Here is a 14,221-nt window from a genome sequence, read left to right on the forward strand (position 1 = left end):
ATTGTGACACAAAGCTGTTTTGTGGGTGTATGAGAGTCACCTGTGCCCCCGGCGGGTGTGGGGGCAAGGAACACCAGTGCAGATAGGAAGCTCACGCTGCTTGTTCTACCGTGAACAATAAAATGCTTGTCTCTGACTCAGGAGTCTCATGTATCCACCAGCGTCCGTGAAACTATGGTAGACCCCCTTGCTAGTTTGCTGTTAGGGCAAAGTTCCAGAGCCTTCGTGATTTTTGACAAGTTAACTAGTATCCCAGCAGGCCATCCATGTGTCTTGCTCCTGGGAACACCGTGATCCATTAGCCATCGCCAAGGATCCCTCTCTGTTGGTCAGAACACCCTGGTTTGCTGCCCTGGCCTTGCTGCTCACTACAGTCTAACCAGTCTCTGGCATTTCAGAATCCCGTAGTTTCCACTGATACTAGTGAGCCTGTTTCCATGACGGTATCTGGTCCCTACCAAAGACAAGCACCGCCGAACTTCTCTAGGACGGCAGTGCCTCCTTCACCCGTAGGTAACCCTCATTGCCGTGGCGAAGGGAACATTTCCTCTGCCCTCCTGAGGAATATAGGATGTTGGTAGCTCCTATGGTCCTGCACAATAAATCTCTTCGCGCATTCCCACAGACCTAAGCTTTCCGACCTCTTCATCAAGACAATGCTAAGGCAATTCCAGCATTTCCACCTCATTTCCCGTGGCCATTGTTTGGTCCAAACTTCAAGGAGCTGTTCCAACAATATATTAGGATCATTCCTGGGTCTCCTTTCCCTAATATTCAAAGCAGGGGAGAGGCCCCCGGATCAGTAAACCGGCCGCTTCCCCGCCTTACTGTCTGCCCTTGCTACCAAACCCACCTTCTCCCCTACCTGGTTCCACACCCTCATGTGACCTTTGGCTTTTCCTGGAACTCAAGGTATCTTTCACGTGGACAATTTTTATTCCTGGAGAAGGAGCTGTGTTTTCTACTCAGACTGCTGAGACACTAAAAGGAGTCAGAATATCTTTTCAAGAAGACAGATACCAAGTGGGGCTTCAGTACTGCATCTGGGCAAGGGCAGTCTGCTCGCCGTTAGCAGGGGAGAGAGTTCGGGGGAGCAGGAAAATTCATACTCTTCAGGCTCATCCATCCAAGCATCCCAACCACATCTCAGGATTTTACCCTTTTTCTACCTTGATTTCTTTAAAGATTTTATTTATTTATTCATGAGAGATGCAGAGAGAGAGGTAGAGACACAGGCAGAGAGAGAAGCAGGCTCCCTGTGGGGAGCCCGGGGTGGGACTCGATTCCAGGATCCCAGGATCACGATCAATCACTGAGCCACCCAGCTGCTCTCTACCCTGACTCTGACATAAGAAATTCATTGAAACCATGAGGTAATTGCCTTCGCCGCTTCGCCACTGTGATGATTAGATCCCGGGACCAATTTTGAGCACGTTCTACTTACTCTGTAACTGCTGGAGGCCTTCTAGATTTCATATCACACCTTCGGTTTACAGCAGGGTCTGTTTTTTCATGGCTTCCGGAGAGTTAAAATCAGACCAGCTCCCCAATTTTTGTAATTTTCACCCCCACTCCATTCCAATGTCCTAGCTGCCACATAATCCAGCCTTCACCTTCCACCTGCACTGGTACAGGTGTGAGTCTATGGGTGCGATGCGGCCGCACGCCTAGGGTTAGCCCCACCGCGCTCCGAACTCCCATGCTGAGGGCCTGCTGCTTGGGACCAGTGCTACCCCTGGCTTGGATGTGGGCCTATTTATGGACCATCAAGTCTGTTTCATCGAACCTTATGACTATCTGTGTGTCAGCACTACACAGTTTTGCTTTGTATTTTGATAGCTCTTATCACTTTTCTAAAGAGCAAGCTTGTTTCTTTTAAAATTAACTGTGATGCTGAGCCCATGTGTAGGGGGAGATCTGACTCTCCAACCTAGCTCAGATGTTCTTCCCAGGCCCCAGGCCTGAGTCACGTTCTCGTGGTTCTCCATGCACACTTAGAAGATGGATTACAGAGAGGGGAGCCCACTTCATCCCTCCCCCTTGGCAAGGGCTTCCCTAACAGCCTCCACCAGTAGTGCTTCTAAGTCCTAGAGGGATCCACCCTCCTCTGGACCAAACACAGGGCTTGAAGTACTTCTCTTGTTCAGGTTCTCAGAATAAGTTCTGAGGTTTGATGTTTTTCTCCAACTAATGTCAAATAGCAGGCCTGTAATTTCCCCAAATTTCAGAGCATTTTCCCCCAGCTTCCTGGCTGGCTCAGACTTGTGAAAATATTCTCCATGTCAACCTTGCTTCCTCCAACATTGTGCAAGACAGTATGTGGCAAAGCCTTGGAATATAAAACATTTCTGACATTTTCACTCTGCAGCTTGCCAATTTTTCATGTGATTCTTTTTCCTTTTTTATAAAGACAAATTAGAAAGCAATTGTCTCATAACCTTTGGCTTTATTATTTCTTTATCCTTTGTGCTACCCAGTCCTATTCCCCCGTCCGTCACTTTTTATTGATTTTGGATGGTCTGGTGTTTGCTTTTGTGCTTTGTGAAGAGAACCATTGATTTTGAATGGATCTAGAAATGTTGGGAGCATTTGGTGACATAGCCAGTCTGAGTGCCGCTACTGAAGGATTTCGACATCGCCTTCTAAGTGAATTTATTGGCTCAGTCTTCGATAATGGAAATAGAGACTGCCGCCAACTGTTAGCATAGACCTTCAGAGTTATCCTCTGTTGATTAGGGACAACAAGAGCCAGGAGCGACCTGCTGAATGTCCTACTGAACCACTGACATCTTCAACTTCAACTCTAAAATATAGGATATGGTGTAATGGAAAGAGAACTTTGGATGGAGACTCAGGCGATCTGAATGTGGTCTTGATGTACTCCATCTAGGTAGAATTTCTGACTGGGCTCTGGAGAGAGAGGCTGCTAAACGAGTCCCAAACAGGAGCTTGGAGCATACAGACCATTCTAGATCATCCCTAATGGGTAAGAGCCAGGGATAAGGTGCATAGTGAAGGCTATCTGACCTTTTTACCTTTCTTCCTCGTAAGTCATCCACCAGATTTTTGCCCAGTTTCCGTAGTACAGCACATGAGAAATGAGTGGGCAAAGGACAAACAGTGGAAAGGAGGACAGGAAAAAAATGTAAGTCATTCTCGGGCTGGAGAACTAGATTGCTAAACAGTTGGCAGTTACCTCCAAGTATGTGGGAAGGATGATGGCAGGGGATGAGCCCAGCCAATGCTCTAGCCCCTGAGGTGGTGCCAAGAGGACAAGGGTAAGGAAGCCTGTGTGGGCGCTAAGGTGCTTGCTGCTTGCCCATCTGGATCCCTGCCGAGGTCACCCTGCGCCTCTGCCCCTGGAGAGGTAAGGAGCCGCGTCTCCATATAAAGTGTTCAGGAGCTCTAGGTGCTGCTCCAAGGTACAGGAATTCTATCAAAAACAAGAAACACACCTGCGTTTCTCAGCCGTGTAGAAATTACGTGGGAAATGACTCAGCAATTCCTAGGTGAAAACTTGACAGAGCATTAATTTGAAAAACGGAGTTTTCAGATGCTTGGGCTGTGGTGCAAACTGAGAACACCTTCCGTGTCCCCCTGAAATCCTCGGTGAGTTCCATGATTCTCAGGCAAGGGGATAATTTGAGTGGCAGCTGAGCCCAGAGCTCACAACTGCAGAGAGGGGTGAGGAGGCAGATGCCAAATAGTACGGGGGTGAGGCCGGGGGTGAGGCCGCGCAGGTCTGGGAGCCACTGGCCAGTCCAGTGGAGCAAGGTCTTGTCCAGGGCGACGTTTGCTGGGAAAGGGAGAAAAGGTCTCATGATCACTCCCCCACTTCGGCCGAGGCTGAGTCACCCTTAGTTCCTTCAGATCATTCGTGCCCTTCACCTTCCCAGATATTCAGGAGAAGCAGGGGGCTTACGTCCAACTGGAGGCCAGAAATTTCGTTTACTCTTGGTTTCGGGGTGATGGGTAATGGGTGATGGGTGATGGGTGGCCTCGCGTTGCAGAGTCCCCGCGTCTCGGGTGAGCCTTCTGGTCCCGTCGGCCTCTTCGTCAGCCAGGGAGGCCTCTGCTCCTCACTGATCCCTGGAGTTGGGGTGCGGGGGGGGGGTGCATTCTCCTTCCTGCACTTGAGCCCGTCTGCCCACACCGCCCCCCCTCATCCCCCGCCTTGCCCAGCCCTCCCTCCCTCCCTAGTGCTGAGGAAGTTCACCCACATTTACTCTTGATGGAGTATCTAGAATCCCATAGTCCTACAACATCCATTTCAGCTTCCCTTCCAAGATTTTTGTCTGACTCAATATTTGAGGTGAAAGAACATGGGAAATGAGACATCTGGGCATAAACTCAGTCTGCGGGGGGGAAAAAAAGTTTTTTTTAATCTGATAAAGGAGACCCACCAAAGTCGGCTGAGAATGAGTAAGTACGTGTTGTGTCAGAAGATTGCCCAGCAGTAAGAATAAATGAATTATGGTTTGCAACAAAGTGAAGAAGTCTTAGGAACAGTGTTGAGCAAAAAAAAAGGAACTCTCAGAATCTCTCTGTATAATATTGCAATTTTATAAAGATAAAATCTAGCCAAATGAACTATTTAGATAGATGCTTTAGGAGCACATATGTGCAAAACAGTGTGTCTCTGTATCAGTTTCCTGGCTGTTGTAACAAATTTATCACAAACTTGGTGATATTATTTAACAACAATAATTCTCTCCCAGTCCTACAGGCCAGAAGTCTGTAACCAGTTTCACTGGGCTAAAGTCGAGAATCCAAGATCATCTCTCCAACTCAAAATCCTTAATTCAATCTCATCTGCTGTCTTTGTCATATAAGGTAACGCAGATTCCTAAGATTAAGGTATCTTTGGGGTCATTATTCAGCCTCTCCCTATTTTCTCTTTTGATTTTCTTAATAACATTTTCTCTTCTGTAACTTACTATTGTCATTAGAATACAGTGCATAACACATGCCACACACAAAATATGTGTTCGTTGATTGTTTACATTCTTGGTAAGGCTTCCAGTCAACAGCAGGCTCTTCCTAGTGAAGTTTTAGGAGAGTTGAAAGTTATATGCAGGTTTTCAACTCTGTCGGAGTGAGTGCCTCTAACCCCCTGCATCGTTCAGGGGTCAGTTCTTTCTAGGATGATAAATACCGAGTTCAGGACCAGCGGGGCTAGAATAGGCTTGTACTCTGTCACAAGAGCGGAGTCCATGCATCTCTTGCCTGCTCACACCCAGTTACCCTGATTGGCAGCTTGAAGTCTTTCATGTGGTGTTTACACCCCAATATTGACAAGCTCTGTGAAGCAGAGCTTTCCCCCCAGAGAACTGGTTTCCACTGTCAGGAGTGGGATTGCTCTTTCGGTGGGAGAAGCAGAGGGTGGAACTGGGTTTGATACGCTCTGGTTTTTAAATTGGGCAATGAATGTGTTGATAGGTATTTGTCTCACTGTGCTTTGAACTTAAGTAGATTTTATACACACACACACGTGTGCATGCATGCTTATACAGACATATACATAGGACTGATTTTTTTTTTCTTTTCACTTAGAGAGTAAAAAAGGAAGGTAGCAGGATGTTCCTGATCTTTCAAAAAAGAAATAATGCAGGACCAACTGCTGGTGAGGATGTGGAGACATTGGCTTTCATACACAGATAGTGGAATTGTAAAATGTTACAGTGACTCTGGAAAATAGTATGGGATTTTCTTACAAGACTAGACATACTCTTGCTATACAAACATAGCAATTGGGCTCCTGGGAATTTCTATCAGAGAAATGAACACGTATGTGCACACAAAACCTGGACACAATGTTCACGGTAACTTTATTTGTAACAGCCAAACACTGGAAGCAAGGAAATTGTCCGTCCCTATGTGAATGGCTAAACTGTTGTGTTCAATTATTTTTTTTAAAAGATTTTATTTATTTATTTATTCATGAGAGACAGAGAGAGAGAGAGAGAGGCAGAGACACAGGCAGAGGGAGCAGCAGGCTCCGTGCAGGGAGCCCGACATGGGACTCAATCCTGGGTCTCCAGGATCAGGCCCTGGGCCCTTCGAAGGCAGCGCTAAACCGCTGGGCCACCCAGGCTGCCCGTGTTCAATTATTGATACGAGTAAAAACTTCGATGGACCTCAAAGGCATTACGCCAAGTGAAAAAAGCCCATCACAGAAAGTTACATATTGTATAAATCTATTTATATTGCATTCTCAAAATGACAAAATTCAAGAGTTGGAGAAGATACTAGTGGTTGCAAAGGATTAGGGATAGGGAAGTAGGAGGTGAGTGGTGGGGGAGATGGGGGTGGAGTGCGACTATAACAACAGGGCCAGAGGAAGAGAAGTGGTGGGTGTGACCATAAACAGGTAGCAAGAGGGAGACCTTTGTGGTGATGGAATATTCTGGATCTTGATCTTGGTAGTCCTTTCAGAAGTCTGTGCATGTGATGAAATGGAATGGAACTACCTGCACATGTTATATCAATGTACAGTTATGTAAGACGTAGGTAACCATTAGGAGAAACTGGGTAAAGGGTACATAGGAACTCTAGTCTATCTTTGTAGCTTCCTGCGAACCTATATTTAAATTCACAAGGCTAAATGAAATTTAAAACTTTCAGGAGAAAAAAAAGTGAAAAGCTGTGATTGCTTCCTTCCTCCTAAAATCAGCACAAAACCTAACTTCTGCACTCATACCACCTTTGGTTTTCCCTGAGTCATCCTTCATAACAATTCCAAAGCAGTTCCAAAAAAGCTCTAAATCAGAACAATTGTTCAGCATCATCCCTGTGTATCCCACCTCCCTGTGTCATTATCTCTTCTGAGACTCATCGTCTAAGGCTTCTCTCACTCATTTCTCCCTGCCTGCCGTGTCTGTGACTTTGCCCTAGCTCCCGTCACCCTGCTCTATCTTGGGCAAGCATCCGCCTCATCTCTCTATGACAGTCTGTTCCTCAGTGTAGGGAGCAAACACTGTGTTTCTTCCTTATCCTGACCTGCTGCTTTGTCTTCCTTGGCAGACTGCTTACTTGCTGGCTTCCTTCCTTCCTTCTTTCCTTCCTTTTTTGATTTTTTTTTTTACTTTTTATTTAAATTCAATTTGCCAACATATAACACCCAGTGCTCATCCCAACAAGTGCCCCCCTCAGTGCCCGTCACCCAGTCACCCTGTCCCCCTCCCCACCTCCCCTTCCACTACCCTCTGTTTCCCAGAGTCAGGAGTCTCTTATGGTTTGTCTCACTCTCTAATTTTTCCCCACTCAGTCCCCCCACCTTCTCTTATAATCCCTTTCACTCACCCGTATGAGTGAGACCATATGATGATTGTCCTTCTCCGATTGACTTACTTCACTCAGCATAATACCCTCCCATTCCATCCACGTCAATGTAGATGGTAGATATTCATCCTTTCTGATGGCTGAGTAATATTCCATTGTGTATATAGACCACATCTTCTTTATCCATTCATCTATCGAAGAACATCGTGGCTCCTTCCACAGTTTGGCTATTGTGGACATGGCTGCTATGAACATTGGGGTGCGGGTGTCCCTTCGTTTCACTGCATCTGTATCTTTGGGGTAAATCCCCAGCAGTGCAATTGCTGGTCATAGGGAAGCTCTATTTTTAACTCTTTGAGGAACCTCCACACTGTTTTCCAGAGTTGCAGCCTGCTTTTTCATCTCTGTCCAAGCCTGCCTTGCTGTCCTTTATCATAACCTGCCAGACAGCAGGTTGAAAATATTTTCTGACAAAAGCAGCCCCCTGAATTTTATCTATTTCCTCTCCTTTTATTTTCACCAGGATTTTCCCTAGTCAGCAGGTCAATAGTAATTCCTTGCTTTTTTCCTCTTTTCCCATAAGTAAATTCCAGCCAGGATCAATACTATTGCCTGAATAGGTCAGGACATTTCAACTTTGAGGGGGCAGGGGGTGGGGGGGTTAGTAAATGGAGGACAGACTTACAGATCAGAAACTCCCAGCTTGTGACACACAGGATCAGAGGATCGTAGCGGAGGGAGCTTGCAGTCCTGGGATGAGGGCAATTTCTGGCTCCCCTTCCCTAGGTAGTTCTGCAGATTCCAGCTAGGAACCAGTGGCCACTGATGGGCCTTCCACATCCTGCCTGTGAGTTTTCTTTCTTTTTGTAAATTCATTTATTATTATTTTTAAAATCCACATGCATGAAGCTGAAGTCAAATTGCCTTACAAGACTTGGTAAGGAAAACAGCACCCTCCGCTCTCTGCTTCGAGCCCCATTCCCGGAGGGGACTGTTCGTAACTCCTTCACCCGTTTCTCCGGTTGCTTGCCCTGCTCTCTGGAAGAGATATTATCTTCCAGTCTTTCCACTGAATTTTGAACTTCAGCTATCACGGCTTGAAGTTCCAAACACATTTTTTCCTATCCTCAGATTGTTATTCCACAATATCCATTCCTCGTTTCATAGACACAATATCTTCTTCCATTTCTTTGAGGTTATTAGAATATTTTTTAAAAGTCTGCTTTCTATATTATCTGGATTCCCTTCACATTCTATTTTTCCCCCTTCTTGTATGTTATGTTCTCTGTCCTACAAGCTGGGGGTTTTCCTCAAATATCTGGTGACCCCTAGTTGAAAGAACAAATCCAACAGCAAGATATTATACATAAAACATATTAAAAGATATACAAGTGATAGGCTCTCCTTTAAGGGGATCAAGTGGTAAGCCAGCCTTTTAATTGGGAGTCCTAGAAGGTCAGGATCTGTAGAACTTTTTTTGGAATCTTTGTTTTTTTTTCAAAGAAAAAGACTCTCGTCTTCTGTCCATGTGCTACTATCCTGGCTACTCTTGTTTTGAAAGCCAGGAGGTAAAGGGGCTGAGGAACTCTCCATTTAGTAGGCAAATTTTTACTTAACCTCCCTGTTTTCAATAGACCATCTTCCACCCATCCTCTCCTAAGATCTGCTGATATCTTAGAATGAGGATGCTCTTATGCTCAAACTTCCAGAGAATAAACTTAGGTGTGTGAGAACTAGGGGGTGTGAGAAGGAGGTAGCTGCCTGCTGGGTGGGGGAGAGAAAGAAGGGGAAAGGGAGTTTTACATTTCTCACCTTTATTCCCATTTTTTTAAAAGATTTTATTTACTTATTCATGAGAGACACATACACACACACAGAGAGAGAGAGAGAGAGAGAGAGAGAGAGAGAGGCAGAGACACAGGCAGAGGGAGAAGCAGGCTCCATGCAGGGAACCTGATGTGGGATTTGATCCAGGACTCCAGGATCACACCCTGGGTCGAAGGCAGGCGCCAAACCGCTGAGCCACCCAGGGATCCCCCTTTATTCCAATTCTTGTGAACATCCTTATAGCACATTTAGGGAAAACTGCAGTTCCAGTTCCTATATTTAATAGGCACCGCAGCCTCTCACGGCCCTTTGATAATGCTGTTCCTTAACTGTCCTGGATGAAACACAGTGTGCTTTGTGCATTGCGGATGGCAGTCAAGACTCTGGTCCAGTTGTTCTCCTTGCTGTTTTGGAATGTACTCTGCCATCAGTTTGTTTTGTGATTCATATTCCAAGTTTTGGTATTAAGGGTGGAATAGGAGCAAACATTGTGCAATGTCATAACTTCTCAGTAAAAACCAAATCATAGGCCAAATCATAAGGGTTGGCTGCCTGGAGAAAGTAAATGTTTTCACTAAAAGCAAAAGAACAATCTTTTTGCAAGCATAAGACTGGGCTCTCTACCTCTTCTATTAACCGTAAAATTGCTCAAGGTGAAAAGGACTTCAAGAGTGGTCTGATCCAGCCACTCATAGAGTGCTTGGAGCCCCTCACTCCCTGTCCTCCCTCACTCCCCAGAAAGGACAGTTGTGACCAGGCTTGGACACCTCTGGTCATGGGCATTTACTTCTCCTTTAGGCAACCTCTTTGCCCATCACAGCTTGAACTATTCTTATTTCAATCATCTAGGGCTTATTAACCCCAGTTATGGGCCCAGCTCTCTGCTAAGAGCTTTACAAGACAAGCTTTTACAAGACATCTCATGTAATCCTCACCACGGCCCTTCAAGTATTATTATTATTCCCATTTTGCAATTCAGAAAACTCAGAGAGATTAACTGCTTGCCCAAGATCCCACACCTGGTGAGTGGCAGGGCCAGCAGGTGAAGAGCTATCTGGCTGTCACTCCTCATGCTTTCTACTTATTTTACCTTTTGTCCGGCCCACAATACCCCTTCTCTGTAGCTTTCACCTACTAAGGTTATTTCTTTCTCTTGGGAGCACAGAGGGAAAAGTTAAACCTCTCTTCCACATGAGCACTCTTCAGCTATTTCAAGATACTTATCTGGTGTCCTTTCCACTCCAGGCTAAAGCTTTCTTAAAAAAAAAGAGAGAGAGAGAGAGAGAAAGAAAGAAAAGAAAAAGCAAAGGAAAAGAAGATCCATATCTGTCTTAAGGGTATTAAGTGCACTTCTCCCTCTACTTTCCAGCTTCTTTTCCTGCTTATGGCACTGGGGGACACTGGCTTAGCCTCATTAAAGGGCAAACACCAAATCCCTTCTGTGTGTGTTTAGAAGCTGCTGCCCAGAGAATGGCCAAGACTCTGCATCCACCTTCATGAAGGGGCCTAGGTGGGCCTGTGTGATCTGCGAGCATCTAGTACCTCAGTCCCTGAAGTTACATGGAGTTCCTTCAGGAGGAGACCCAGCTGAGTCCTGGGACAGGATTAATCACTTAATGAAGGAGCTCTTAAGTAGACTTTGTTGTGTGCCATTAAAGCAGCTTCAAGGGACAGGATTCGCACTGAGCACATGCCCTTATAAACTCCACAGTAGCCTGGCTCCTTGGTTACAAGTAGGTTTATTTTATAGCATCATTGCCCAAATTTTCCTGATCATTATCCCTGAGGGAGTTTATTTAAACCAAGATCCTGAGTTAAAATCTGTGGGGTGACAGGGTGTGTGTGTGTGTGTATGTGTGTGCGCGCGCGTGTGTGTGCGTGTGTGTGTGTGTGCAGAGATTATGCAGTTTTTATAAGCCTCCAAGAGATTCTCATCATCACCCAAGTTTGGAAAACACTGTTTTGAGGAGTTCATTGCCTGAAACTTTATTCCTTGTCTTTAAAATTTGGGGTAGAAACAGAGCTAGAAGAAGATTGTGATGGTTAAACTTATGTGTCAACTTAGCTGGGCCACGATGCTCAGATACGTGGTCCAACATTGTTCTGGATATTTCTGTGGGGGTGTTTTTGGATGAAATTAGTATTTAAATCAGTGGACTTTGAGTAAAGCAGATTGCTCTCCTTGATATGGGTGAGCCTCATCCGATCAGTTGAAGGCCTACGTAGACTAAAAGACTCACCTCCCCCAAGTAAGAGTTGTCTTCAGCAGACAGCTTTGGATTTGGATGGCAGCCCTGGCTCTTCCTTGAGGAGAGTGCATAGAATATTTGAGAAGAGGAGAAATTAAGAGAGTTGTCAGTATTCTTCTGAAGAGATGAGGGGAGTTGAAAGCCAACTGCTGGTTTATGAGTGAACAAAGTGCCATGATGGCCTCACTGTAACCCTGCTGTGATAACAGCCCATAATCAAATAATTTTGGAAAGCAGCAGGGGTAGAGTGGGGCCTATTTTTAATGCTCAATTTGTGTTTAAGTAAGAGTAACTAATGTGTAATTTACACACAATAAAACCACCCTTTTCAAGTAGAATGTTGGATGAGTTTTGGCAAATGTATAAACTCACATAACCACTGCAACTATCGAGATGCCAAATGTTGCCATTACCTCAAAAGCTCCCCAGTATTTCGGTAGCTAAGGAGAATAGTCTCTGTATGCACACAGACATCGGTGTCCAGTCGCTTAGTTGGGTAAACACTTGAGTTTGAATATGTCACTTGGAATCCTTTTGGAAATCCTATTAATCAAATGAAAAAAGCCATTTGCACCATGGCATTTTTGACAGCACCAGGAAAATTTTAATAGAAATATAAATAAATTATTTAGTTCTCTACTGGAACCATGTGGGGGAATAGAATATAAAGCACAATGTTGCATTTGGAACAGAGGGATTCAGAATGGAATAGAATGAATTATGCCTTCCATGCCATAAGCACTGCCAGGCACTCAGCCTAAGCTTGTAAGTCATGTCTCTTCCTAAGACCTGGACTTCTGGAGTTTGGTCCTACCTTATGGAAGAAGTCCAATTCCACCTCCGCTATCCACAGGAAGAGAAGATAGAGGAGGAAAACTTCGACTCTCAGACTTGTCTAGTTGATGTGGATTCTCAAATCTATGCCCTTAGTATTTCTCATTTAATAAGTCACTAAATGTCTACTAAATAAAGTCGGAGCAATTATACTAAACTGTTTTTAAAACTCAGAACTCGGGAATGCGGAGCTGCTGAGCGGCTGTCAGCCATTTTGTGAAGCAGCGAAAGAGATGGCCCACTGTGTGACCTTGGTTCATCTATCCATTTCCTGTGACCACCTCATTGACAAGGACATCGCCTCCAAGTCTGACCCACTCTGTGTCCTTTTACAGGATGTGGGAGAGGGCAGCTGGGCTGAGCTTGGCTGAACTGAGCAAGTGCGGAACTGCTCAAGCCCTGAGTTCTCCCAGACTCTGCAGCTTGAGTACCACTTTGAAACAGTCCAGAAGCTCCTATTTGGCATCTATGACATAGACAACAAGACACCTGAGCTGGGGGATGATGACTTCCTAGGAGGGGCTGAGTGTTCCCTAGGACAGATTGTGTCCAGCCACATAATAACTCTACCCTTGATGCTGAAGCCTGGAAAACCTGCTGGGCGGGGGACCATCACAGTATCTGCTCAAGAGATGAAGGATAGTCATGTAGTGACCATGGAGGTGGAGGCCAGAAATCTAGATAAGAAGGACTTCCTGGGGAAATCAGATCCATTCTTGGAGTTCTTCCGTCAGGGTGATGGGAAATGGCACCTGGCCTACAGATCTGCGGTAATCAAGAACAACTTGAACCCTACATGGAAGCACTTCTCTGTTCCCCTTCAGCACTTCCGTGGGGGAGACCCCAGCACACCCATCCAGGTGCGATGCTCCGATTATGACAGTGATGGTTCACACGATCTCATTGGTACTTTCTACACCAGCTTGGCCCAACTGCAAGCAGCCCCGGCTGAGTTTGAATGCATCCACCCTGAGAAACAGCAGACAAAGAAAAGCTACAAGAATCTGGGGCTGTTCTTGTCAAGATTTGCCAGGTAGAAACACAATATTCATTCCTGGACTATGTGATGGGAGGCTGTCAAATCAACTTCACCGTAGGCATGGACTTCACAGGCTCTAATGGAGACCCTTCCTCCCCAGACTCCCTGCACTACCTGAGCCCAATAGGAGTCAATGAATACCTGATAGCACTGTGGAGTGTGGGCAGCGTGATCCAGGACTATGACTCGGAGAAGCTGTTCCCAGCATTTGGATTTGGGGCCCAGGTACCTCCTGATTGGCAGGTCTCCCATGAATTTGCCTTGAACTTCAACCCCAGTAACTGAGGTCTACTGCACATTGTAGATGCTTACACCAAGCCCTGCCCCAAGTTCGCCTCTATGGCCCCACCAACTTCGCACCCATTATCAACCACGTGGCCAGGTTGGCAACCCAGGCTGCACATCAGAGGACAGCCTCGCAATACTTCGTGCTGTTGCTGCTGACTGATGGTACTGTGACAGATGTGGAGGCTACACGTGAGGCTGTGGTGCGTGCCTCCCACCTGCCCATGTCAGTGATCATTGTGGGTGTGGGTGGTGCTGACTTCAAGGCCATGGAGCAACTAGATGCTGACCGTGGACCCCTGCAGACACGCTCTGGGGAGGCAGCTGCCTGTGACATAGTGCAGTTTATGCCCTACTGCTGTTTCCAAAATGCCCCTTGGGAGACACTGGCACAGACTGTGCTTGCAGAAGTTCCCACACAGCTGGTCTCCTACTTCAAAGCCCAAGGTTGGGCCCCATTCAAACCACTTCCACCCCCAGCAAAGAGCCCTGCACAGGCCCCTCAGGTCTAGGTTCCGTTAGAGGGTAGGCTATGGCTAGTCCTCAGCCTTGTGTCCCAAGTGAGCGTGGTTCAATCCTGCACACATTCTCCAGTGCTGCACTTTACATTTTACACTTTTATATTTGCTCCTGCTGTTGCTGCTCTTGATTCCCTCCTGCTTGCCCTGGAGTCCTTCATTTAATAAAGATCAGTGAAGACTAAATA

At 46.0% G+C, this 14,221-nt stretch overlaps 1 pseudogene; it reads left to right on the plus strand.

Annotated features, from left to right (window-relative positions):
* Nucleotides 1–4,764: 4,764 nt before the first annotated feature.
* On the plus strand, nucleotides 4,765–14,193 carry LOC112653772 (copine-1-like; annotated as a pseudogene).
* Nucleotides 14,194–14,221: the final 28 nt, after the last annotated feature.

The sequence above is a fragment of the Canis lupus genome, chromosome 3, assembly GCF_003254725.2.
Source record: "Canis lupus dingo isolate Sandy chromosome 3, ASM325472v2, whole genome shotgun sequence".
Classification (NCBI taxonomy): Eukaryota; Metazoa; Chordata; class Mammalia; order Carnivora; family Canidae; genus Canis; species Canis lupus.